This window comes from Xiphophorus hellerii, chromosome 3 (assembly GCF_003331165.1).
Source record: "Xiphophorus hellerii strain 12219 chromosome 3, Xiphophorus_hellerii-4.1, whole genome shotgun sequence".
Classification (NCBI taxonomy): Eukaryota; Metazoa; Chordata; class Actinopteri; order Cyprinodontiformes; family Poeciliidae; genus Xiphophorus; species Xiphophorus hellerii.
In genome coordinates, this window is record NC_045674.1 from 33,119,930 (window position 1) to 33,146,071 (window position 26,142).

Sequence of the window (26,142 nt, forward strand, 5' to 3'; positions counted from 1 at the left end):
AGTATGGTCCACTATAATGAAGGAATAAATGAATAAGTCTTTCTCTGGCTTCCAATACTTTATTACAGCAGTGTTTGAAGGTGCTGATGCTGTGTTCATACACTTAAATGATCAAAATATGCTTAATAACTTTACAAAATAAATCTGAGGAATGGTTCTTGTTTTTTTCTCTAATGAACTTGGTGGAGAGATGTACCACATCTATGAAGAAGAAGCCAGCTCTGCTCCCTCTCTAATGCACATTGTACTAAAATGACCTCTGTGTCATCACTTTTCAGAAAGGTCACCTTCATTAATTCCCAGGTTAAGGTGCATGGTCAGATTAAACAGTAAGATGATTTAGTCAGTCAAGCCAGAAGTTGTGCAGACCAAATATTTTTGCGTTACACTCACTATGGTAGCGACACATATTTTTGCCACGTCACCTATCTTTGTGATTCCCTTCCAGCTTTGAAAAAGCTGTTTAAACTGATGAACTGATGCATTAACTGTGTGGTCTAGGTACTGTCGCTGGACCTTAGACACCCCCATCTACTGGATACACAAATACTGTCACAGCAGTGTTTTAACACAGAATGAAGCAGTTATTATGGTCTGTCATCACCCCTTTTAATTCTCATTTATTAGCAAGCCATGTGCATTGCTTTATTGTGTGCTCAATAGCAGTGCAGCTGATTTATCCGTGGAACTCTGCCAGTGCAGGCATTATTGTTCTGCTGAAGAAAAACTGAGTGCTGATTTTGTGACAGTGAAATCACTGGAGCAATATCATTGGAGCAATAGATGAGTTGCTTTTTAAAGTTGACTTTTGTACAATACTAGAGGTGAAAAAGTGGAATAATATGTAGAAATAAGCTTACATTTATTTTTTAAACTAAATACAAATGATCATAGGAGAAAACAAAATCTAAAAACCATGTTCTTTAGATAAATGACATGTGTTCACTACCATCTAAAAATATGAGATGAACTTGTTATAATGCGTTAGAAGGTTTCAGTATTCTCAATAAGCAATAATCCATTGCAGGCTAAAGCCTTGTCATGTGCCTTTTTAAATTTCCATTAAAAATTTGCTATTGGACTGAGATGCTTTCTGTCATTTTAAGAATATTTGCTTTTTATAATTAAAAATAATGTTTTTTATGGGATAAGAGTGACTTCGTCTCCTGCTTTGGATTCATCATGGTTTGGGGGTTGATGGTAAGGATTGACACAGCTAGACCCAGGGTGGAGGTGCAAAATCATGGTTTTAATATTATACTGCCTTCACCATATGAAATGCAACTAGATAGTACAACTAAACTCTTCCCTGACACAAAGACTCTGAGGAAAGTTGACCTTTTGTCCACAGGTTTATTGACTTCAAGGAAGTGTGAAACTGAAACACACAAAAGGAGATACATTAGTTTACATTCTTTTTACAAACATGTACATACAAATTTAGTATAACCAAATAAATACTGTCCTTACAATACACATTCAAAAATATTTAACATCCACCTCAACAACCAGAAATGATGTAAGAAATAATGATGTATAATACTATATTAAACATAACCTACCCACAATGCTTCGTCCGGGCAAAGATGGATACAGATTGAACTGGATTGACTAAACACATGCAAGTTCCCATTTCCAAATAAGGTATGGGACTGACGGAAAGGTCCGTCCCCACCCCTTTCTGTTTGCTGCAGCGAGGTCCTTCTCAACACATGGGTGATATGAAATCTAACTCAGCTTGGCTTCCTGGCCGAAGTCACATGACATGCAGCTGTGCTGCACCTCTTAAAGGGAAAGCCCCTACACATACACACCCACATAAATCCCCAACAACACAAATATACTTCACAAATGAGTACAAAGTCCAGGCAGCACAGGTGAGCAATGAGACAAGGAACTCAGACACTGGTAGCACTGGGAAGGCAGACACAGGCACACACGACACGACTTATGACTTTAGACTAGGACCCGACATTGAAACAAAGACAGGTAACGTTAAATACATGCAGGGTGTGGAGAATTATCCGTTTTCCAGGCTAAGTTCTTGATGTATGAGGATGAAGAAGAATCAATAAGTTGAATTCATGAATTTCATTTATTAATACCAAAATACAGCTGGCCTGTAGTTCATGCTATCCTTAAAGGCTAGCAGAACAAAATGGCATCAAACAAATTTTTTCATTCTCTTTGTTAATCTCTATCTAAACTACGCCCTAAAGAGGGCGTTCCCTAGTGTGTCATATCCTATGATCAAGGGGAAGACATGACAACACAGAGACTTAATTAACCAGAAACATACACAAAAAATCAAATCCTTACAGGATTGCTTCTTCGCTAGAGTAACTCTAGTGGAGAAGCCCCAGCCATATTCGTCTCAGGTGACTCTTCTCACTTTTTCATACCCACTTCAGAGGTAATACAAATCACACTAAAATGTGTATTGCACACAGAGAATTTGATTGACAGATCTATTAATACATAGAAGGGCATTGAGTCAATTAAAGCAACCCCATGTTCATGACAAGTGTTATGTCAGTCTTATGCACACCCCTTCAGATAAAGTGTTATCAGTGCTTAGTTTGTTATTAAGCACTGAAAAAGTTTGTGTGGCTGCCACCAGATTTTCACAACCGGTTAACATTTTGTGTAAACTTTCACACAATGTTAATTTTTATTCTTCCTGAATGAATTTTATTCATTCAGGAAAATTCATTTTATATTTGAAATAAAATATTTATTTTATTTAAAATAAATATTGGACCAGGAAGCTGAGATGCTGAAGAAAGGAAGAAATGATACTGTTACAAAACAGGAATTTATTGAAACATTAAGGGCTATAAACTGTCTGAAACTACAAATTTAAACTCTTAATCCTACAGATCACATCAAACCTACCTTTTGTCAACTACACTTTAGTGATTCTGTATTCATAGGTGGCAATCCTTTCTCAGTATGACTAAAACATTTCCACACATCCCCCTCACTGAAGAAGTTGTTGGTTTTAATGTGTTTTTGTCCTCTACTTTTACTATTTTAAGCTTCCTCCCAAAGAGGGAATCATTGATATAAAAGCTGTTACATCTTGAAGAATCTGTTTTCCCACTCTCTAAAGTAGCTCAGAAAATGAACCTTCAGGTTTCATTGAAGTTCAGAAATGTACAGTTTTAGTTTCAGAGTTTTATGTAAAAGTATTTATCTAAACACAATCATTAAAATCATTTCATTTTAGCTGTGGCTTAATATCCTGTATTTGATCCTAACATGACATCCATCCCCACAAAGTCTGAGTGCAGCAGTAGAACCATAACAGAGGAAGACAAACATTGTTGGCATGACAACTGTCAGGGTATGATCACATGTAAAAAATCATCAGCTTTCTCTCACCATTTGGGATGTTTCATGTTACCACAGATATTTTCTGGCTTTTGCTTTCACATTTTAGTGCTGTAAAATTTGCTGCCAACATATCTTATGCTCAGTGTTTCATTTTACCTACACTCATTAACCAACACACACATGCTCAGACACAAAGTTTGAGGAATTGGGTGTGCTTTGTTGCTGTATAGCATTCCATGATGCATTCATTTGCAGTTACAAGTTGGACATTTACCCCTTTAAGGTGCTATCTACACCACAAAAAGTGTGAATAAGTTACAAAAATAAATGTTAATGACTGTTTTTTTATTCAAAGAAAAATAATTAAATGTAAAACAAATTGTCATGCATATTTTGAAAAGGAATTGTAAATAATGACATATTATCCAGAGTAATTGTAAGAAATGACAGTTAATTAATGTAATTAGTTCCTCCCTACCCCTGTTGTTGGTGAATGACCTTATCTCAGACAAGATATGGACATTTTTACATTTTATTTCAGACAAAATGAAAAAAAAAGTAAAAAATTAATTTAAATAATATCATGTAGGTGTACACACATATTCAATTAGTTCATTTATTTAAGTAACTCCATCACTTAGTGAAACACAATATAAATCAATTTCACACTAACTGATGCTTTCAAGCCTTCAGTTCTGTAAGTAATTTTCTACTTGCAGCAACTCAAAGCATGATGTTTAAAATTTGAATATGTCAACATCTGAAATACAGAATACAATACATTACAAACATCTTAAATACAGAAATGTGGTTGTAGCACTTTCTTTAATATATTACAAATCACATCTGAAATCCTAACAGCTCAAACTGTGACACTAGCTCATAAAATAAAAAATGTTTGGAGACTACAGTATATTGGTGTGAGCAGCTAGCTGCTGCTAGTTCCTCACACACTAGGAAGTAGATGCTGCTGTCATTTAAGGATCTGAAAGAAATCTTTTGTTTTACTTAATTTTGTTGATTCATGTTACAAATTGTGTATGATCTTTATTTTCTCAAACTTAAATCCATTTATAGTAACTCAGTGCCACTATAAGAATCTTATATCAGCCTGTCCTTGGTCTACAGTGACGATAAATTAGTTCTCCATTTCCCATAAACCAAATGAGGTGGTTTATGGGTATGGACATGTTAGGCTTATCTCAGAGGATAAATGCCTCTGCCAAATTGTGCTGAATACAAACTCATTCAAGCCCTTTGTGTAGGAGGACAAGTCCGACTTAATGACCACCTCACTAATTCAGTGCTGTGTTAAAAAACAACAAAACAATCACAAATTGTAATGTTTTCTTCAATCAACTCTTCTTCCTTTAAAGCCACTTTTAAAGCCATAATGCATGATGACTTTCTTCATGAGTTAAGCCATTAACTGAGGGTATAAATGGATAAGCTAATCTGGGCTGGGAGATGAAGGCACTGCATGGTGGTGGAGGCGGATGTTCTGAAAGTGATGGTTAGGTGTTTCTTAACTCTGTATGCACTCTGGGTCATCTTATTAAGGCACTAATGGAAATATCCTGCTGTGAGATGCTTTGAGCATTTCACAGAAAGAGACAAAGTCATTGCAAGCCCAGATAAAACTATCTTTACAACACAAAGAAGATGAGTCCAGGCCCTGCACATAGTGATGATCAGATAGAAGACAAAACTGCATAATGGTTTGTCTAAGTAAAGAAATATAATGCTGATTTCTTTAAATCACAGAAACAACAAGGTGTTGGACTTTAGGTGGGCTGGGGTAAAGAGGAAATTTGGACAAGCACAAAATACAGGAATGAAAAACACTCAGGAGAGGGAAAAGCATTGAATGGAATAACAGAGCATAGCAGAGTGGAAAGAAGCAATGACATTAAATCTGTGGCTGAAAACAGATGATTTCCCATTTAACACTCCATTGCATTCACTGTTATCCTGGGTCCTGCCTGGGACTGTGACTGCACCACAGCTTTCCTTCTGTTTCACAATAACATACCCTCAAACCCCCAGCCTCCATAAACAACAACACATTCACACACCTTCCTCTACACATCCCTCCCATTGTTCACACTCTGTACTGTTCAATATACCCACCGCAGAGGCTTCCAGGACCATTTTAGAAAGCCTGCAGGATGCTGTTTGGGAGGGTGGAATTGGGGTTTTGGAGTGGGAGCGGATAGTGTCCAAATAACAACAATCTACCACCCACACCTCTCTCTGCAGGTAGAGTAATGGACCACAATGAACTCTATGGGAAGCACTGTCAACAGATGTTTTTAGAAGGGGAAATGATCAAGCAGTAAAGTGGTGAGGATGCTCTCACTTCTGTTGAGAGAATTACACACAAACAGGACCATGGGGACCCAGAAAATAAACAGAAATGTGTTTTACAAATACCCTGCTGATATTCTTCTGCTGGCTTGCACAGAAGTGCATATATAACATTCTCTTCCACACTTTTCTGTTACTTTACCTTTGGTGATCTGCTCAGAATTTACCACCTAGTTTTTTTTTGTTTGATTTAAACAATGTGGAAATATAATACAATAAAATGTGGGTCAAAAAGTCATGGATTTATAGTAACCAATTTTCTTTTGGTATGTCTTGATTTACAAGGCTATTGTGCAGTTGACAACACCTTATCTATCATCTTTTTAACTTTAAACAGTAGGTTCTACAGCTTTGGCACTCAAGACTTTAAATTATAGTATTTGTTGGATCAGAACAGAAAAGGAGAAGAAAGTGCTTAGGTTTTCAACTACAACCTCTTGGAACACTTTGAAATCACAGCTTGAGTTTAAAACACTGGGCTCTCTGCATGAATTTAAGACCATGACAGATCCCATCATATTCCAGTTGCAAAAGTACAATTGTTATTTTAGTGTCTTTGTATATATTTTGTTGTATGTCGGTGTTACATGTAATTATATGTTGTAATCAAGTGTTTTTTCAACTGCACGCTACCTTTCTCGGCCAAGTCTCTTGTAAAAGAGATCTTTTGATCTCAATAGGACACACCTGGTTAAATAAAGAATATTATTGCATACAGCTGAAATCATACACGTTAGTGCGCATGCCTGTTGGGGTTACTCCTCTCATCGTTTTACTTTTTAAATATTTTAAATATTTTTTTGATTATTTTATTTTACCGCTTTTATTATTTTACTTTGCCAGAAGAGTATCTTAAACAATGTCGACTAAGAAAGTCAGTATCTTTTTCTTCGTTGTTGAGATACTTTTTATAGTCTGCTGAGTGCAACAACTTGGTCGCATTGTTTACACCAGGGATCAGCTGATTGCGCTGAAACCGGCCAGCATGAAGTCCAGATCCACTGAAATCCCCGAGGAGATCTGGAGAAGGACACATCGGGGGTGCAGAGGAGGAAACAAACAGCGGAGGAGAACAAACCAGGTCCGATCATAACTTGGTGCACCTCAGCCCATGTTATATACCCCTGGTGAAGAGACAGCCTGCAACCATGAGAACAGTGAGGAGGTGGTCAAAGGAGGTCACTGACACACTACAGGGATGTTTTGAGGCCACTGACTGGCATGCACTCTGTGAGCTGAATATGGAGGACATCAGTGAGCTCATTGAGTGCATAACACATTATATCAGCTTCTGTGTTGACTCCATCATTCCTACTGAAACTGTTTACTGTTACCCAAATAACAAGCTTTGGGTAACAAAAGAGATCAAGACCATCCTGAATAAGAAGCAGAGGGCTTTCAGAAATGGCAACAGGGATGATCTGAGAGTAATTCAGAGGTGCTTGAAGGTGAAGATCAGAAGAGCTAAGGAATATGGAGAGGAAACTCCAGCAGAAACACAAGAGAGATGTCTGGAGACGGATGAGGACTATCACCCGCTTCAGATCAGCAGGCTGTGGAGCGGTTGAGGGCAACGTTGACAGAGCCATTGAACTCAACCTGTTGTTCAACAGATTTGATACTATGGCCCCTGCACCTCCTGCTCACACTCCCATCAATGCCACTGCTGCTGTCCAAGAACTTCCCCCTCCCACTCCTCAGAGTCCTTCATCTCACCTTCACACCTCCTTCCCTCCTCTTCTACTCAGTGACCATCTCCCCACCCCTCAGCTGGCCACCTCTACCTCTAGAGGAAACATCACCGCCAAAGATGTTAGAAGACAGTTTTGAGATTCACCCTTGCAAGGCTGCAGGCCCTGACAGTGTCAGCCTGAGGGTACTCAAAGCTTGTGCTATCCAGCTCTGTGGAGTCCTTCAGCATGTCTTCAACATGAGCCTATGCCAACAGCGGTACCCTGTGATGTGGAAAACAACCTGCATTGTTCCGGTACCAAAGACATAGCGTCCCTGTGACTCCAAGGACTACAGGCCTCTGGCGCTGACCTTCCACATCATGAAGTCCCTAGAGAGACTCGTACTCTTACTACTTTGGTCCACACTTGGACCCCTTGCAGTTTCCCTACCAGCCCAAGCTTGGAGTTGAGGATGCCATCATCTTCCTGCTGAACGGTGCATACACTCACCTGGACCAGCCGGCGAGCACTGTGAGAATTATGTTTTTTGACTTCTCGAGTGCATTCAACACCATCCGTCCGGCTCTACTAGCTTTTTAGCTAAAATCCTTCAGGTCAGTCGACCCGTCTCTGGGCTCCAAAGGTAGAAATGTTAAAATAGGACCCTTCTCTGGTACTTACAGTACCACCTGCAGCTCAATATGACAAAGACCAAGGAACTGGTGGTGGATTTGAGGAGGAGAATCAGGACACCGGTGACCCCTGTTACCATCCAGGGGGTCAGTGTGGACATTGTGGAGAACTATAAATATCTGGGTGTCCACATTGATAAAAAACTGGACTGGGTTAAGAACACTGATGCTGTGTACAGGAAGAGCCAAAGTCACCTCTACTTTCTGAGGCATCTGAAGTTATTCAACATCTCCTGGACTTTGCTCAGGATGTTTTATGACTTTGTGGTTGCCGGTGCCATCCTGTATGCTGTGGTGTGCTGGGGCAGCAGGCTGAAGGTGGAGGACACCAACAGACTGAACAAACTGATCATACAGCTTGATGTCATCCATGCATGCAAGGGTGGTTTTCCACAGCTTCATCGAGTTTGCAATGAAGGCTCTCAGAGTCCTGTTGATGTTATACATCTCTAAGCATTCAATGATCCAAGTATGCGGCATTGAGTCATAGGCTTTTGGTCATCGGGTTTTTGCAGTCTCGGGCAACTGTGCGGTCTGCGAGGAGTTGGTGTTTGGCTGCTATTTACACCGATACCTTTCTGTGGACTGGACCCTTTGATGGATCCTTCTGGATTAGGATTGTAGAGAGACCACTGTGCATTGCTGTTGTGGGACGCCTCCCTTTCCCATATGCCGTATCGAGTGCTTCAGGTAGTGCTTAACTTGTAGTTAAGTCCCCACAGTTCTGACATCCAGGTTCCTCCTTTTTGTGTTTTATCTCGTCAATCTCAAGTTGTGATAGCAGTTGCCGTTTGCGGATGTTGGAACACTGAGCTACTAGTTGTTTAGCGCTTAGTGTTGACTGGGGATGTCGAAGTAACCATTCCTTCACCAGTCTTTGCATGTAACCTCTCTGATTAGGGTTACTTGAGTAGTAGCATTCCAACAGATCCACATTTTCATCTCTCGCCCATTTCCGTCTTGTTCCAGTAGCCCATTTGTCATCAAGGTGCTCTGGTTCCCCAACACCTGACGCAGACCTTGTTTGGCCGGGCGACGTCTGAGCCGGCATGTTATGCATTTTTGTGTCTCTCATGGTATGAGGTAGGCAGTAGCTTGAAGGGTCTTGCCTAAGGACCCAGACTGGATTCGAACCCTGCCCTCTCGGGTGATATACTGATGCCTTATCTATTGAGCTATCCAGCCAGCTGGATACATACTGTATATACTGTATATATATATATATATATATATATATATATATATATATATATATACATCTATATATATATATATGTATAATATAATATTACATGTGATTGCTTGTTATTTATTTATTTGTTTATATCTAGTCATTTTGAACTTATCACTCTTAGGTATATTACAAACTTTGTATTTATTACCTAAGATGGAGTAGCTTTCAACAAATAATCAATTTCCTCTTGGGGATCAATAAAGTCTATTCTATTCTATTCTATTCTATTCTATTCTATTCTATCCTGTTCTATTCTATTCTTTCCTGTAAGTGTCCTTTCAAAATAGGTTTTCTACCTTAAAAATATCACCTTACATGTTTCATATAATCAGGCTAAGTTTCATTAGCTTTTCTAATAAAGAAAAGTTGAGTGAATACAAATGAAGATTACCACCGTATACTGTACTAACATTATACTATATTTAGGAAAAAAGTTAACCAAACCAACCTGGTTTGGAGAATTACTGCCCGAATGTGTATCTGGCAGTTAGTCTTATATATTACTGTGGATGTAATGGCTTTCTCTTCTGTAGAGAATTTAAATGTGTGCTTTCAATAATGCCCAGCTGCTGCATCACACAAGTTGTTTTTTTCTTTTTTTCACCCAGCAGAAAAAAGAATGTCCTTTTGTGGACAATGAAGAGATACTGATAGTAAAAACACAAACTGACATTGTTCTCAGGATGTTCTGGTATAGAGCAAAATTCATGGTTCTGTCAATGACAACAAATCATCCAGATCCCATCACAATACAATCTCCATATTTGATTGCATTTGTAATGTAGTGTTGTTTCTGAAAAACTTTGTAAGTATTAATTTGTGGTGTAATTGAATGGACACCTTGTCTCATTAATGCTCAAAGTATTTCATTGAAGTTCTCAGCGATCTTAAGGTGTTCTTGGGAAAAGTTGTATGGACTGTGGTGTTATTTGGAACACCACAGCCATTAACTGAGGGTTCTTTATGGCCTTTTGGTTGAGTTCTCTATATGTTTTTGGAGTTCATTCCCTGGAAGTTTTAATTTCATTCCAACTTGTGGACAATGCTTTCTCATTTTGGTTTGTTGGATTTCAAAAGCCAAAGAAATCCAAGGGTTACAGATATCTATCAATCTGTAATCCTTTCCAGATTGATAGATGATATTAACATTTCTTTTTATCTGTTCTTACATTTATTTTGATCAGAGCATGTTATGTTGCTTTTTGACTTTTATTAACTTATTCTATAGTTATATTGGTTTTGTTTATGTCATTGATTCTATAAGTCAGGCTTAAACCAACCAGTTTAAAATTTAAGGGGGAGGAAATAGCTTTTCCCCAAATAAATCAAATAATTACTTGAAAACTCTAAAAAGTGTAAAGTATTTACATTTTATTTAATAACATATTGATAAACAATTTTGCAGTGTTTAGGTGGAGCCTTATTGTAAAGTGGAACCTGAGCTCAGACCAATACCTGCTAGAGACCGTTTGCTCTGATACCAATTCTTGGTCATGGTAGGTGATGTAATCCAATTAGAATGGCAAAAAAGCAATTAGATTACTGTTACTTCCGCACACGCAAACTGCAGAATACATTCAGGAGAATGTATTCTGTTTTAATTATTGTATGCTATTGTTGTATTTTACATCTATTCAACTGTAGATGTACCATATCAAATAAAACCATTTTATATGGTTGAATAGTCAGAAATACGGTTTAACAGAAAAAAAAGTCTTGATTTTCTTAAAATATGGTGGATTATTTAGAGAATATGTCTAAATATTTAATAAACTTCTTCGAAAGAGAGTTGCATTTTTGGTGATGCACTAAAGTTAATAGAGCGAAATATCAAGTGTAAGACGGTTTAGAATTAGGCTTAAAGGTGCACTGTTAACAGTGTATTCATGATGTGCATTGTTTTTTGAAAAGTAACACAATAATTAATCAATAATTACTTTTGAAAACAAGTAATTAGTAAAGTATCTGAATTACTATTTTGGGAGAAGTAATCAGTAACTAATTACTACTTCCAACTAACTTGACCAATACTGGTCATACTAATGTGACATAGCTGTTGTGGTTTGCTTTACGAATGTGTTCCTAACATTAAAAGTATTAAAGCAATTAAAGGCCATATTCCCCTGAGGAAGACTGGAAAACTGAAATTATCCTGCTTGTTAAACCTGCCACTTAATTTAACTGGAATTATTATACAGTATGATCCCTGGGAACCCTGAGCTAATTGTTTTTCTCTGTGCCTTCCCCTTCCTCCTTCTGCCTTCTGCTTTGTTTGTGGTGACAGAAAAAAGCTGTTCCATCAGCTCTGGTAAATGGCTTCATCAGAAAGAAGCTGTGAGCATCATCTGCTTTACAGACTGCGACTGTTTTTCTCCACCCTGCAATTGATGCAAAGTTCTCAACATATTCTATGTGGGCCAATGGTTTTCAAGAAACTGTGCTTTAGTTTTGTTATTTTCACCATTGCCTTTTCATATGATAATTTCTGTAATTTGAATACCTTTTGCAGGTTATATGGGCTATGAATAATATTTAAATTTACAGCCATGATGTCTAAAGACTTATTCACTGTCAAATGTTTTTGAATCAGAGCCCAAATCTTACACATCAATCATTGCAACGTCACAAGGGGTGCTGATGCCTGTCTCCAGTTGTCATTGGGTGAGGGGCGGGGTCACCCTGGACAGGTCGCCAGTCCATCACATGCAAGACAGAAACACAAACACACACCACCATGCGCACACATTCACACTCTGTACTGCTACTGAAATGTTATATCCTATAACAACCCTATTTAATCTCACACTATGCTATGAAAATGTTCACCAACATGAAATCACTCCCCTCCACATGTGTAATGTTTGAAATGATTCTGACTTACAGCAGTCTGCCCCATACAGATGTATTGGTGGACAGTGCAGCACCTATTAGCCTCCAGGGCTGGGCAACTCCAGGCCTCGAGGGCCGGTCTCCTGCAACTTTTAGATGTGTCTCTACTTCAACACACCTGAGTCAAATAATGAGGTTATTAGCAGGACTCTGGAGAACTTGACTGCACTTAGGAGGTGATTCAGCTGTTGGATTCAAGTGTGTTGGACCAGGGAGTTATCTAAGATTTGCAGGACACCGACCCTCGAGGACCAGGACTGCTCACCCCTTCTCTAGCTAGTGATGCACAGCATTATTATGCATTTCCATAAAATCATACTATCCGAAGTGGCATGTCATGAATCCGTCACAATGCACCATTATTTCTTATCCAGTTTATATAAATATATGGCTTCAATTAAAGCTGAGAAATTTGATGAGGTTTGGATACATAAAATATGTATTCTCCCTCAATATAAATAAACAGTTTGGTTTCTGTCACTCCTATCAAGATGCAAAGGAGGACTAAACCAATTTCTCTTTTATGTCGGACAATTCATTTATTTTACATTATTGTTGCTATAACACACACAGTTTATCAGATACTTTATAAAATAATTATTCTTATTTGATAACTGCTACAAATATTGTGACATTCTATGAATGCACTAGGCAAAGAGTCCAGGTTTTGTTGGTTGCTCATTTTTGAGAAATCACAGTGGCTATTGTGCGCTGCAGCAATGGAAAAATAACACCAAAAAACAGGAGAAGAACTTGTATTATTTTTTTTCCCGCTCTGTGTCAGCTTTGCTACACATGTACACTTGCTGCAGTGGCAAATAACCAGAACATCAACACCAAAAAATATGCAGATATTTCCCACACAAAGAATAGAACATTCATTTGGTTACAGTTTTATGTAGCCAAGCTTGATATATATTTTGTGCTTATTGAACTTCTCAGGTGAACACGAGTGGTGGTTGATAAGCTAATTTTAATACCTGCGTAGGTCACCTTTTTTTAGCAAATACTGAACCAAAACACACTGAATTATGCAGTACATCTACATGTTAAAATTGATCAAGGCAATCTAGGAATAACTAACCTCTTGTTATTTTTTTTGATCTGTGAAAAACCTGGTCAGTAAATTTTTTTCTAAAACCATTAGAACCAACCCAGTCTGTTTTCATTTTAAGACTAGGTTTATGTGGAAAATCTGCCCTGTTGTACTTGTATACCATGATTCTGTGTCAACTCTACTGTATTTGGAGCTAGGCAGCTCAGTCTGCTTTAACACACCATTAAAAATGCTGTTGTACAAACAAGCACTAAGAAGGTTTAAACCAAAAACTAATGAAGTGGCACCGCTGTAAAATACGGAATAATAATAATATAATCGTGTAAGTTTTGACAATTTTTTAAACATTTCATTTTTAAATTTGTCTTTTAAATGTATTAACATTCTTGGTGTATAAAACATTTCTTTTTAATTACACCGAAACATATTGCAACAGTGTGAAACCAGTTTTAATTGTTTGAAGGGTTTCAACAACATTGGAACCAACTCCTTAAATTCCCTCCACACAGGGTTAAGAGTGCAACATGTCTAAACATGATTACCTTTACATTGAAGGTTATTCAAATTTGTCACAGTAATGCTATGTTCATGTGGAGCATAGCGTCTCTTTCTCATTTCTGAAGGAACCCTATATGATGTATGTTTGTATTTCACTCTAATAATTTTGTGACTACTTGGGAATACTTATTTAGGATTGAAACTGTATTCCTAGTTGATCTGTTGATTTCATAGAGAAAAACACTTCTCAGTAGGCTTACTATTCATAATAGGAGTGAATGAAATACTAAATTCATACTTAAAAATTGTGACAGAACAATTTGTTTCACATAAAACAGGCAGACATAGCCATCATGATGTGTAGATGGTTGTAGTAGGAGAAAGAGGCAGCCAGTGAAATTGGAGATTGAATAAAGGATATGGAAAACAAACTTATAAAAGATCAAAAACTTACAAAAATCCTACAAAAAAATAAAACCAGCAAGGGGAACCATGAGGCGAACACAGGGCAGCACAAGCATATATATATATATATATATATATATATATATATATATGCTCAGTTTCATATATATGCCTATATATATATATATATATATATATATATATATATATATATATATATATATATATATATATATATATATATATAAATTGATTTGGGTGTTTTTGCCTAGATTACATTTGCATTCAAACTGAGATTCATATTTATGGTGTCTTCAGTTACTCCACACAGGGACTATAATACACAATAATTTTAAATATGAAGTGTTTAAGTTATTAAAAGTTTGACATTTAAAAACCTACAGCTCATTGAAATCAATTTTCTTCAACCATTAGTGTCCTCAATGTCAGAATATTTAGTTCACTTTTCTGTTTTCTGTCTTTTTTTGCTATTCTTCATGGTGATGCTATATCATAAAAACAAAGCAATGAATAAAGCATTAGGACCTTTCCTCTAGCATCAGCAGGAACATCATTAAAGACATGACAGTGACTGAAAGAAAGGGAGAGAAGGAAGATCATGTCGCTTATTCCCTCCATTACCTTCATTAGTGCAGGAGGATGAGGCAGATTAAGACTGCAGCGGCTTGGATGATGATGCGATTTGGCAGGGTTATCTGTTATTTCAGGCGCGGCCATTCTGGTGCCTCTCTTTGGGCTAGCTTTATAATGTGATGTGAAGCCTAGGCCCTCAGGGGCCGCACTGCTGTTGCTACCAGCCTCTCTGATTAAAATCTGCTCTCACCAGCCAGCCTCAGTCTGGATGCCCTCACGCTCTCCTCTCATTTCCATCCAGCGTTCACTTCTCATCCCACATGATGTGTCAGCACACTGCCTCAGAGTTTCAGGCCAGACACTTTGCATGACTACACCTGCACACTATCAGGCGTTAGAAATAAAAGCTGTTCAAAAGGTTGAGTAAAAATAGACTCACATTCAGAATTGAGAACTCTTTGTACCATGATTAAATAGTTGATGTTTAACTTGTGAAAGCAATGACACTCCTCTATTGATCATATCTGCAACTTTTTTATTTACCAAAAGTTGATTTGTGCTTGCTTTAATCCAGTCAGTATATGTATGAAGTATTGCCAGATGTAACACAAAAATACCAAACAGTATCTTTCTTCTTCTTACCCATTGAATCTTTATAATATTTTTTTTTGTAAAGAAAACAAAATCAATACATTGTCACTTTACAGATTCCTTCTGTTTTGTTTCTTTTTTTTCACACTTTAAATGTTTCAGAATATCAGTTTAAAAATCAGCCAATGATAATGTAAATGCATTTGGTGTATTATTATTTGTCTTGTTCTAGGTATTTGTTAAAACTCTCATTATGTTGTAACAGTGCAGCGTGGAACAGATAATCTATGAAAGAAATGGAGCTCCTCTACCACCTCTCAGTCAGAGGCAGGAGGACTTAGGACTGTTAATCATGCCTGTTCTGTCTGCTAGGCCAGAGCGTCGTTTTATTTAGCATATTACTGGCACTGTTTGACAAAAATCTAAAAGGAGAGTAATCTAACAGGAAGGAGGGGTGACATATGGCAAAGGAACCGAGGCTGGCCGACAAATTCAGCTCTGTAGCCTTTGTTTACGGGGCTCTGCACTGAACCACTGCACCGTGCTGCAGCTTCTTCCTGACATGTTAAAATAATTTAGTTAGTTTAATTCTAAGATTTACAAATAACTTTTAACTCAGTGACATTACAGGCTTCCAGGACTTCTGGTTTGCCACATCGAAGTGGCTGGAGCACAGAAATGTACGTTTTTTGTTTCTTTTTCATTTTTAGGGGTTCACGGTCATTTTAGTCACTAGGTATATGTGGGATTTGGTCTACAATAGAGATCTGTGGTCTTCTGGCTTACTGCAGTGATCCTTGTTGATGATGTAATTGACTGGCATCAAAACAGAACAAGGGGGAAGCAGGGTGGCTGAGAGTCTAAAGGAAGAACTTGTTAAAAATGCAGGTACAAAAACAACAATTACCTCGACCTCGTTCAGGTTTAACCTCCCGCGGACTTAGCCTGATGCTCAGGAGTGGACACTGGGTCAGTGAGACCCCGCTGGGATGCTCACAGGGTAAAACTTCAATGGACCCTGTCTCTTAATTCTCCCACAGTCTTAGCGCGATGCTCAGGAACATGGCAAATGTCACTGTCAGATAGAGGGGAAGCGCACAAAAACCACACACAAAAAAAACTTGGAAAAGCATACAGGTCAGCTGCTTTTCATACTTGTACAGGTTGGGTGTGACAATTTACTGTTTGAGAACTAATTTTGTATTTACTTGTGATATCTTTGTCTGCCTTTTCCTGATGGCATTAATATCCCAGGCTGCTGCAATAGCTACAACTATTAGCAATCCTTTTTACACATGCAGTGAAAAGAACATTTGGCAATGAGCTTTAGTTTGCCTTTTTATTATATAAAATAGGGGAGTACTCTGCTGTTTGGAAAAACTTGAAAAACCCATTGAGCCTGGCAGCACACTTTCACTTTCTCCATAACTGTTCACATCAAAGACCATTAATCAAAGTTTAAATGTAAAATTACCACTATAGCATTACCTGAATGAGCTTTAACAGCATCAGACTGTCATAAAAATGAGGTGCAGCAGCAGAAAAAATTTATGTTCGGAGTCAGTATTGCTAAAATGAATGAAATAACACCAGATTCTCCCAGAGTGCTTTTAGATAACAAGCAGAAAGAATTCTGTGTATTGTTATTGATTGTTGGTTGACCTCAGAAATTAAAGAAGCCTTTTATTTATTAATGTAATTTGATAACTTTAAAATTAAGTGTATATGTTTATATGGAACTTGTTCCATGTTCATCAACAGAGAGTACTAACAGGTGTTTTCCATCAGGACAGTTGTAATCTAGATGATCAGTTGCCAAATAACCATTTTGAGGCAGATGCTACATATATAATTAGGATAAGCTCAGTAATTCCAACTGCAGGTAAACGAGATGGAACAGGTTGCTGCTGTGCATTTAATGCAAATGCTAACGCATTCACTATTAGGGCTTTCTGCAGATTCTTAAAAGAGGAGTGTCTCCCACCAGCTGTCCATATTCTAATTGTATGAAGATCTTTCAAAGTTTTGGTGATTCAAATATGGAGAAGTGTGTTATGATTTCAAAAGGGTCTTAGAATCATGAGACCTTCCAGGGAGAGGTTTTTTTTCCACTTTACAGTGACTTGCAAAAGTGATCATACCACTTCAACTTTTATGTATTTTGTCACATTTAGCATGGCTTACTGGGGCTGCAGCCCAGGGCCCTGGCACTTAGGGGCCCCCACAAGATGTTTCGTATTTTTGTGAATGAATAAGGTCAGAATGCCATAATTTTATCACTGGCTAAGAGGATTTTGGTGGTGGTGTCGCAAAACTGTCTGATTTGTTCTGGCAAACGTCCATCATGAATGCTTGATTATTATTGGTCCAAGTTTGATGTTTCTTACGCATTGGGGCGGAGCATCAGGGAGATGAATGAAATCCTGAATTTTTTTCTTGCCCCTTTCTATGGTGCCCCCTAGATCCCTTACAATTTGCCTATAATGCCTAAGTCATGGGCGTTGTAGGATGGACAAATATGCTGAGTATAAAAACAGATTTTACATCTTCTAATGTAGACTTTCACACTAGGACAAAACAAGAAAAGTGTATTCTGTTACAATGAGTTTTGTTCTTTCTACTAGGCCATATTAAATTTAGCTGCAAGAAGGGATCCAGCCATGATGGGAGCTTCTGGCAGCCTTACACGCAAAACATAATACAGAGATGACACTTTGAAAGCTAGTATTAGTCCAAGCCTCTACATCCTATAAGCTTGAAAAGCAAACATAAAACCTTTCAGAAGTATAAGAGCAAACTGTGAGATATGAGCAGGGCGGATTGCCTCCAGGCTCTTGTTTATTTTTGCAACTCTACCCGAGGCTAAGACTCCAGATGGTTCTTTCAATTTATAAAAATCTTTTTTTCCCCCTTGAAGATCTCTCCCACGGCAACCACTTCTGCTCTCAACTGTTATTTTGTGACCATCACTTTCCTACACATAAAGCTTTGTTGAAATAAAAATCATTTGGAAAGAATTAGAGATTGAGTCAAGGAAGAAACATAAACTTACATCAGAAATGGAGGACTAGAATAACAGAGCTTCACCATTTACTCCGCGGAATTGTCACAATAATGCACCTCGATGGGAGAGGAAATTGACTGTGTAAAAAGAAATCATTACTCGGTCTGACTTTTCTTTGTAATGACAATATGTGTCTCCCCACATCCCATCAGTGTACATGCCCCTAAAATGATGCTAGGAAATGAGTCCTGAAGATGACTGCTGGCTTCCAATGAGAGTGATAGAGATGACAAGCAGATGATTGTTACGAGCCATTAGCACACAGAGCGAAGCTGGGTGTGAGCATTGTATTGGGACAAGCATCATGATACAAAAGGCAAGCACTTATGGGATTTAAGGCATGGCTGCAAAAATGGCAACAACTGGCAGCTATTGAACCAAAAACATCAACAAATAGAAACAGAAAACTGATTAACTCAGGCCTGTCAATCAGACTTTAGAGCAGCTTTGCAATCCTTTCATGAGTATTGATATGTTTTATGAAAAATAATCTATTTTCATTAAAATTTGTACTTTGAGGATTTTTACCAAAAATAATCAATCCATGTTTTAAAGAGGATTAGCTCTCTCATTCTCTGCACACTCATTTAGATTTAGTGGATCAATAAATATTCCAATTAGTCCAATGCATGACTGCAGCCCTCACCATCTTTGCTCTTCTGCCAGGATTTCCATACAGTAGGTACTGGTCCGCATAAAAAACAAATTTATCTCACAGGAAAAATCTGGAGGCTCATTAGAATTATACAGTCACATTATTAGTTACTTCTGTTCAGTTTATTGGTAACACAAATGATGAATCAGCCAGTCTTTACTGACATGGTGATGGAATCACAGAATCTGAAGATTTGTTGGTTGCACATTGACAATATACAGTATATCTCCTGTTCCACTGCATCCCAGAGGAGATTGGTGAGATTTGGTGGCTGTTGAGACATTAGAATAAAATGAACTCTTTGCCATATTCAGTGTTTCATCACAGCAACCTGATGTGTGCAGACCTACAAATAATGTGAAAGCAAAGACAGAACACCAAAACACCACAGCATGAATTTGACAGCATGGTCAGCTATTGTTGCTGACTATGTCCAGCCCTTCATGACCACAGTGTGCTCATCCTCCGATGGCTACTTTCACCAGGATAATGCACCATGCCACAAAGCTGAAATTTACTCAAACTGAGTTCATTGTTCTCTAAGGCCTCAACAATCACCAAATCTCACCCAATCGGCCCCTTTGGGATTTGGTGGAGCAGGAGACATGTATTGTGGATGTGCAACCAACAAATCTTCAGACCTTGTGGAATCCATGCTAGATATAGGATTAATGCAGCACTATCCAGTGAAACTACTGAATTGACAATTGTGCAATTGAACTGTTGAACTGTTATTTCTGATCCAGCGTTGTGAAACTGTGTGAATCTTTTATTATCCTAGAGCATTTTGTCCATTGATGGAGACTTAAAAGAAGCACTTGATTCAATGGAAACAATGATAAAAGTTTCAATGCACAAACTGGACTGTTTAATCCTCTTCCTATGACTTCCTAAGGTTAGGACGATTCAATATCCTGCTTGGGGGATGTGTTGAGAAAATTGTTCTGAGTAGGAATTTTCTGTTAGTGCCTCGATGTGTTTAAGTGATGTCGTTCAAACCTGCATGTGTACATGTACAGAAACAGTTTTTGCAAAAAAATAATTTGTAAAATAAAAAAAGAAGAACCAGGTAAATGCTAATGCCAGTCAATATAAAAAGGTAAAATGATGTGCTCTTGTTGAAATACCCTCCCCCCTCCCACCCACTTTTTCATTGCAGTGTTTAAAAACAGATTTATTGAAAGTGTGTCTCTGTGGCTGACATTCAGGAAAGGTTTTTCTTTCAATGTTGGAGCGGTATTTCATCAGGATGAGTCTTTCTTTCAAAGTCAAAGCTGCATTTCATCACACTAACCGATATCCACTTCCTCTGCATGTAATTAGAGAACCTTTTAATTAGAACTGAGATGAATGATTGCTAGTTGTCCATCATGTCTAAAGGCTGCTGCCTCTATGCATTCATGAACAGCACAGGACTTGCTGAATGTGTGCAGTAAAGCCCAGAGGAAATGGAGAAATGTGCACTGTTGGTTGAGTAGGGAGAGGAAATATAAAATGTTTGTCATCATCTGTGTAATGTTCAGCTTTTAAAAGGAACTTGTGAACAAAACATTAACTAAATAAGGATTCAATGATGTAAAAGTAACTGACTGTAACATCTTTATGTAGATCTCCTGGTACCTAAGTGGCAAATTTAAACTATGAAAAGAGCAAGTGAAAATGAGCATTGCACTGGGGTCTACTGCAGGGTTCCCACTGGTTTTAGAAAAAAAATTCTATGACTTTTCCATGACTCTCCATGACCTTCAGTATAATTTTCCATGACCCATGTACAACAGGTTCATAAAGAAAAGTGTATGACTGACAGACCTTAACCCACCAAATTGAACTATAGCAAACAAAGTGTAGTGCAGGAAGATAGGGAGGAAATGAAGCCCACACAGACAGGTATGAACTGAAAAGTGTCAATTAACTGAGGAATCATATGATGATAATGTCATAAACAAAAACATATTAGCAGTAATTCAAACACAAAATTGTACATGTATGTAGAATTAACTTTTACAAAAGTTCAGAACAAACAGGCACACACACACACTGCAACACCACTAGTCTTCAATTGAAGGCTTATTTGATGATTAAATAAATATATATTGTTCATAAAACAGTAGTAATAACTACTGCAGTGTGCGCAGAGCATTACAAAAACAAAAAATGGTTCTCACTGAGAACCGGCTCTTTAATATTATTCACAGTAAAGAATAATACTACGAGTAGTATTATTCATGCTATTCATAGTATGATTATTATTCATACTATGAATAGTAGCATAGTAGTATTATTCATTACTATCATTCATAATGGCAGGGCCCCGGGGGTGGATGAGATCCGCCCGGAGTTCCTTAAGGCTCTGGATGTTGTAGGGTTGTGTTGGTTGACGCGACTCTGCAATGTCGCATGGACATCGGGGGCAGTTCCCCTGGATTGGCAGACTGGGGTGGTGGTCCCCCTGTTCAAAAAGGGGCACCGGAGGGTGTGCTCCAATTATAGAGGGGTCACACTCTTAAGCCTCCCTGGCAAGGTCTATTCAGGGGTCCTGGAGAGGAGGGTCCGTCGGATAGTCGAACCTCGGATTCAGGAAGAGCAGTGTGGTTTTCGTCCTGGTCGTGGAACGCTGGACCAGCTCTACACCCTCGGCAGGGTCCTGGAGGGTGCATGGGAGTTCGCCCAACCAGTCTACATGTGTTTTGTGGACTTGGAGAAGGCGTTCGACCGTGTCCCTCGGGGAGCCCTGTGGGGGGTTCTCCGGGAGTATGGGGTACCGGGCCCTTTGATACGGGCTGTCAGGTCCCTGTATGACCGGTGTCAGAGTCTGGTCCGCATTGCCGGCAGTAAGTCGGGCTCGTTTCCGGTGAGAGTTGGACTCCGCCAGGGCTGCCCTTTGTCACCGATTCTGTTCATCACTTTCATGGACAGAATTTCTAGGCGCAGCCAAGGTGTTGAGGGGATCCGATTTGGTGGCCTTAGGATCTCATCTCTGCTTTTCGCAGACGATGTGGTCCTTTTGGCTTCATCAGATCGTGATCTGCAGCTCTCGCTGGAGCGGTTCGCAGCCGAGTGTGAAGCGGCCGGGATGGGGATCAGTGCCTCCAAATCCGAGGCCATGGTCTTGAGCCGGAAAAGGGTAGAGTGCCTTCTCCGGGTCAGGGGGGGTGTCCTGCCCCAAGTGGAGGAGTTTAAGTATCTCGGGATCTTGTTCACGAATGGGGGAAGAAGGGAGCGGGAGATCGACAGGCGGATTGGCGCAGCGTCTGCTGTCAAGCGGGCGCTGTACCGGTCCGTCGTGGTGAAGAGAGAGCTGAGCCAAAAAGCGAAGCTCTCGATTTACCGGTCGATCTACGTTCCCACCCTCATCTATGGTCATGAGCTTTGGGTCATGACCGAAAGAACGAGATCGCGGATACAAGCGGCCGAAATGGGTTTTCTCCGTAGGGTGGCTGGGCTCTCCCTTAGAGATAGGGTGAGAAGCTCAGTCATCCGGGAGGGACTCAGAGTAGAGCCGCTGCTCCTTCACATCGAGAGGAGCCAGTTGAGGTGGCTCGGGCATCTGGTCAGGATGCCTCCTGGACGCCTCCCTGGTGAGGTGTTCCGGGCACGTCCCACCGGGAGGAGGCCCCGGGGAAGACCCAGGACACGCTGGAGGGACTATGTCTCTCGGCTGGCCTGGGAACGCCTCGGGATTCCCCCGGAGGAGCTAGAAGAAGTGGCTGGGGAGAGGGAAGTCTGGGCCTCCCTTCTGAAGCTGCTACCCCCGCGACCCGACCTCGGATAAGCGGAAGAAGATGGATGGATGGATGGATGGATGGATGGATCATTCATAATAAAGAGCCATTCAGAAGAATAGGCTCTTCCATGAATGTCACATCACTATTTCAGACTTTGGTCACAGTGTTGTACGTCCTTCCAACAGGAGTTGCTGAAGTTGAAGTTTATGACTCAAGAGGTTTGGGCTATTTTCTGTTTTATGTGTTTTCAACACTTTTAACCGTTTGTAATTCAAAGTACAGGATCTTCAGGCTGCTCAGACGTTTTTCAAAATAATTTTTAAAAAGGCATATTAAATGCCTCAGCACCAAATTAGACATGAAAAGCACAAAGTTTTTGTTTCTTGCTGGATAAAAATACTCAACTTAGTGGTTTGATTTCTGTAATTTCTTTAACTCTGATACATCTGTAAATTATTTTATTTTAAATGTAAATTATTGATGTGTTCAAACTGAAGCAAACACACATTTGCTACACAGAACCATACTGAGGAGGGTGTGGGCCCCTGAGCCAATGTGTGAGCTATACAGTAATCAGACACTGTTTCCTATTGCTCTGCCATGAGAAAGACTAATGGACAGTCCCGCCCACAAGGTCAACTCTCCATTTGCATGCTTTACAACAGTCACTCCAAGTTAGTGACTTTATTTTGCACACACATAAAAAATCAGCAAGTCGGGATTTTTAAAGATTGGTGATTGGCCAGAAAATTGCAGTCAGTGTACTGCTGCTTTCTTTTGATCTGTCTGCAGAACAGTTGATTTCTGTATTCAATGTTAAGACCATTATAGCAAACAAAATACATTTAGTAGTTATTAAAGAAGTACTTGAACGTCTTGAATATATTTACATATTTGACAAAACATTCCTAAGGAAGAAGAACTTGACATTGTTCTCTATTCATCCTCTATCTACTGTATATATTTATCCTTCATATCTATCTTTATTATCCATCTCAATTCTCTTTTAATTTTTATGAACGGTATCTTTCTGTGTAATTATCAGGTTTATTTCCTTACCAAGCTCAGATAGTCAGGGTGAGTATTTCCTCTCTGACAGCCAAACCTGGTCAAAACTTTTACTCGATGATGACTGGATTTAGCTGTGTGCCAGGGCAAGGCATGACACACTTTAGCTATTTTGTACACTTTGGACCTTCACCTGTTTCAGTGAAGGTCCAATGACCCATGTACAGTTCCTGTATGAACAATTCCTGTATGTGTTGGACAGTTTCAGTAGGACAGTTCCTCCCGCTGCTGCTAGCTGGAGGCTAATGGTGTGTTCACACCAAATGCTTTTTTTAGGAAAGGGCAGAGAAACTGTTAAGAAATGAGAAAGATTGATGTTTGTCTTTAAATGTTTTATTTCGAAGTCCTGAAGTATTTCAAAGGCTCTGTCACTGGAAGACAGACCAGCAGAGAAGGGAAGAGCCCCGAAGTATAGCTGCACACAATTTTTATAGACTTCAGTTAAAACCACATCCTGTCTTGACATACAAACACACACACACACGCCCCCACCCCTCTCCCCCCCACACAAACCCCCACACACCCACACACACATATTGGAAAAGAAAGAACAATGGGGAAAACTAAAGAAAGTAATAGAAAATAAAAAACAACTTGATGCATAGACACCTACTTTGAACTTTCCTAGCACTCTGTGGTTATCACCTACATTATCTGACCTTTCAAATGGACCTGCTTCTTGTACTATGTGTGCCTAGAAAACTGTTTACGTGTGTGCATGTTTGTGACCATGGCTTGTCATATGTGACTCTGTGTTACCCTGTGGTAGCACTGGCTACTTATTCAGGGTGAACCTCACATCTTACTCAGTGACTGCTGGAGGTAGGTGCCAGCCACCCTGCGACTGCGTCCATAAGTATGGATCTGCAGATGGATGGAGGGAGGGATGGTCTAATTTGCACAACAGCATTTGCAATTATTGCTAAAATAGAGCTAAAAATGTAAGGTTTTTATTTGAGCAGAATTTTTGTTATCACATAAAAATAGGAAATGCATATTCAATAATAATATTATGTTAGTAAAATGTTTGCATGGTATGAGTAACAACACTAAAGAAAATGAGCAGACAACACATTGACTCCTCAGTGAGCTCTTTTCTATTTGTTTTCCAATTTGGAATATCTCTTATTTGTCTCTTTAGAAATATATTACTGAATATTGCCCTGTATATATTTTTGCTTGTTTCTATCCAGTTAATTAAAGTTTTTTTGTATTTTCTACATATCTGTATTTGAACAAGAGAACAGAGAAAAGCAGATAGTACGTGTTTGCTTTTCTATCATCTGAGACACAGGAAAATATGTTAGTATGATCTGAATAAAATCATTTATAATGTATCAGAACAGCTTGTGTTTACAGAGCCGAAAATAGCAAAAATAGCTGATGGCAGTGAGTGACCTAGTCATGACTAAGGCCACTGAAAGATTCCAAAAGATCACAGAACATGCTCAATTTTTAATCCCTTCAAGAACTACAGAGGTGGGGCTTGAAAAGCCACTGAACAGTGAAAGAAGGATACTGAGAAGCTTTAGGGCACCATTTGAGTGTGAAATCTCCCTCCCACTCCCCACTCCTACACCTCCTACACTCCTTCTATAGCTGCTTCCCCTGGCTTGCTCCCAAGTGTGCCTGCATCTCTCAAGGTGTTTATGTTTCAATCAAAGAAGCCAGAGCACCGTGACAAGTGCTTTCTGCGTGACAACCAACTACCATCCCTCACTGCTTTAAGATCAACCATAAAAATGCCACTTCACTAGTGCACCCCCATTTTTTCCCATCTATTATCAACCCAGACTCTGGATGACTGCTGTTGCCCTCATGTCTTACTTTCTGAAAGATCATCAAAATGAATCAATCTCTGTCCCCATGAAAAACTGTAGGGAGGGACTTGTATCAAACTCTTTTGGTATATTCCTTATGTTTTGACATTCATCATGTGCAATATTCCTTCCACAGTTTTGACAAAATGTGTGTAGTAATGCATGTCGTCATAGTGGTGTTCCACAATTCCAGCAGAAGCAACCCACATAGAATAACCCATCCATCCATCCATCCATCCATTTTCTTCCGCTTTATCCGGGGTCGGGTCGTGGGGGTAGCAGCTTCAGAAGGATGGATGGAAACATTAACTCAAAAACGCTTTGTACTATTTGACATGCTTTTTATTGTATCCTGTGTGTTTGAATCATGAAATAGTCCTATTTATGAATTATGACTAGTTTTAGAGATCTTCTGTTAGTGTCTTGTTCTCCATCAATGTTCCCATAATTTAAGGAACATTTGCAGAAATTTTA

At 39.1% G+C, this 26,142-nt stretch overlaps 1 protein-coding gene and 1 long non-coding RNA gene across 6 annotated transcripts in view; both read left to right on the forward strand.

The window, feature by feature from the left end:
- grik2 (glutamate receptor, ionotropic, kainate 2) overlaps positions 1 to 26,142 on the forward strand; it is a 445,844-nt gene that overhangs the window by 244,192 nt on the left and 175,510 nt on the right. The window lies entirely within an intron of this gene.
- LOC116717052 (uncharacterized) lies at positions 928 to 20,997 on the forward strand. Its single transcript, XR_004338679.1, has 3 exons — positions 928 to 938; positions 4,140 to 4,146; positions 20,921 to 20,997. It is a non-coding gene; the product is annotated as an uncharacterized LOC116717052 (long non-coding RNA).